This window comes from Myotis lucifugus, unplaced genomic scaffold (genome assembly GCF_000147115.1).
Source record: "Myotis lucifugus unplaced genomic scaffold, Myoluc2.0 scaffold_254, whole genome shotgun sequence".
Lineage (NCBI taxonomy): Eukaryota > Metazoa > Chordata > Mammalia > Chiroptera > Vespertilionidae > Myotis > Myotis lucifugus.
The window spans coordinates 1,582,365-1,585,186 of NW_005871302.1; positions in this window are offsets into that span (position 1 = coordinate 1,582,365).

Consider the following 2,822-nt stretch of genomic DNA (forward strand, 5'->3'; position numbering starts at 1 on the left):
GCCTTCTGTGTGTTTTTTTCTTATTCCCCCCACCCCCACCCCTTCCGGAAATGAAAACTTTAATTTCTTTCTTTTCTTTTTTAAATTAACTTTATTGGATTTCCCTTTTCATTACAAACCGTAGCACGACATGTTCTTTGTACAGCTTAAACTAGAGGTGTCTAAAGAAAAAATTGATCTTCTCCTCTCTCCCCTTCCAGCCCCACAACTCTGAGGTCACTAGCGTGGCTGAAGGAGTGTTGTCTTTCCCTACAGTTTCTCTGAGGAGGTTCGCTCAACAAGAAGTTGTGAGACCTACTATGCATCCGGCCCTGTACTCAGCCTGAGCTACTGGGGCAAATATGCAACAGCTGTGGTGCCCGCTACCCTCATGGAGCTTACATTCTAGGGTGAAGGGGGGCAATAGACAGAGAATTAGAATATTTCAAATAGCAATGAATTCTCCGGGGAGGAGCAATGGTAGGTGATCCGCCGGGAGTGATGGGGCCTGGGGCAGGGACCAGGCTGTGTAGATGGAACTGTCAGGGAAGGGCTCTCTGAGGTGGGACATTTCAGTTGAGCTCCAGTAGAGGGCTCTGTGAGGGGCAGTGGGGGGGTGGGGAGGGAATGAGGGAGGGGAGTAAGTTCATCAAGGGCACCGGAAAACCTCTGAGAGCAGGGGGAGGTTGCACAAGGACCCCCTGGGGTGTCCACTGGGTGCAGAATGAATTGAAGGTGGGCCAGTGTGGCTGCCGGGAGACAAATGGAAATGATAGATAGATAGATAGTCCTTCATTTTATATAAAAATGGGCTCAGACAAACACACCTGGCTCTGCCTCTGCTCCTTTCCTTCAGCGTTTCCAGGGCTCACATGCAGCTCTGACTGCAGAGGCAGCAGCTTGCTCTCTGGGTGGCCAGCACCACTGCTGCCTCGGCCCTGATTGTTAATCTTTTCATTTTTCCAACCTGCAGGGTAAAAAAAAATACATCACAACAGCCAAATAAATAAAGTAGTATTGGATTATAACCTAAAGCAAAAAATAAATACTCATGAGCCCACACTGATTTAAATATGTAAATGACCGAACACATGAATACGTGGGGGAGAGAAGGGACAAATCTCCCTCACAAAAGAATTTCAAATAAATAATGTGGATACTTCATCCCAAAAGAGGGGGCACATAACCCTACTGCTTAGTCATGGGCTGCACATCATACCTTCCCTCTAAAGAGTGCAGTATAGAAAGAGGCGGCTGGGAGGGGAGGGGAGGGGATAATTTTACAGTGAAGAAACCGGACAAACACTACTTCAGCCAGGTGATCAAGGTCAACTTCAATATCATAAACCATGTTGATGGTACGTAGCCTTGAGATGATGTGATAAAAGTGGAATTCCATCTCTGTGGTCACCTTCCCGGAAACCCATAGCCTGGGCACACCCAGATAGATTCCAGTAGAGGGGCATTTTACAAAGTATCTCACCAGTTCTCCTCAAATTAGGAAAGTCATCCAAAACAAGGCACGTCTGAGAAAAAGTCACAGCCAAAAGGAGCCTAAAGAGACAAATGTAGTGATGGGGCCCTGGAACAGAAAAAGGACATGGGTAAAAACTGAGGACATCTGAATACACCATGCACTTTAGTTAATAACAGGTGCATACTGGTTCTTTAATGGTAACAAAAGTACCATTTGTAAGTTGTTAGTAGTTGGGGAGCAGACTGTGGGAACTCTGTACATTCTGCTCTATTTTTCTGTTCGTCTAAAACTGTTCTGAAAAAATAAAGCCTATTGATTAAAAAAATACACATCTCATTGTTCTTTTTATTTGTATTTCCCTGACTCCTGCAGAGGCTGTCTCTTTTCATGTATATGTCCTGCCAACTGCTTTTTATTCTTCTGCACATCCTTTATTTTTGTCTTTTTCTTATTGGTTTATAAAAAAAAAAGTGTTTCCCAGTAAGGATATTAATTAACCCTTTGTTATACATGTTGCAAATCTTTTTCCCCCAGTCTATTGTTGGTGTTTTCATTTTGTTTATGGAAACTTACATCAGCCAAAAATACTATTTTCCCCCATAACCAAATCTTTCCTTTTCTCTTTTTAAAAAAATATTTAATTTCAGAGAGGAAGGGAGAGGGAGAGGGAGGGAGGGAGGGAGGGAGAGAGAGAGAGAGAGAGAGAGAGAGAGAGAGAGAGAGATAAAAACATCAATGATGCGAGAGAATCATTGACCAACTGTTTCCTGCACGCCCCCTACTGGGGATCCAGCCGCAACCAGGGCATGTGCCCTTGACCGGAATTGAACCTGGGACTCTTCAGTCTGCAGGCCAACCCTCTGCACTGAGCCAAACCAGCTAGGGCTCTTTTTCTCTTTTTATGGCTTCTGGGTTTCCTATTCCTAACCCGTGACCCTTCTGTGTGTGGGCCAATGCTCTAACCATTCAGCAACCAGCCAGGGCTGCCTCTCCAAATCTCCCGCTGGGCTCTGGGCCTTTGTGGTTGCAGGTGCCTCCTCCTGGGATCTGCCAGGACTGAGGACACCTTCAGGCTATGACCATTCCCAGGCTCACGTCTCCCCATGCACTGCCCTACATTGCCCCCCAATGAAATCTTGGGGGGTGAGGGCTGGGGCTCCAAAGTGTAGCAGTAATGACCCCAAATGGGGTGGAGGGAGAAAACTAGGGGGATGTTCCTTCTGAACTCCCTGGTCTGTCATCTGGCTGCACCCCAACCGTGCCTCTTCCTCAGTGGGCCTTGACGACCCCCCCCTCCCCCTCTCTTGATCTGATTTGGATGTGAGACCTCAGGTTCCATCCTCTCCAGCAGAAGCCCTGGTCAGGG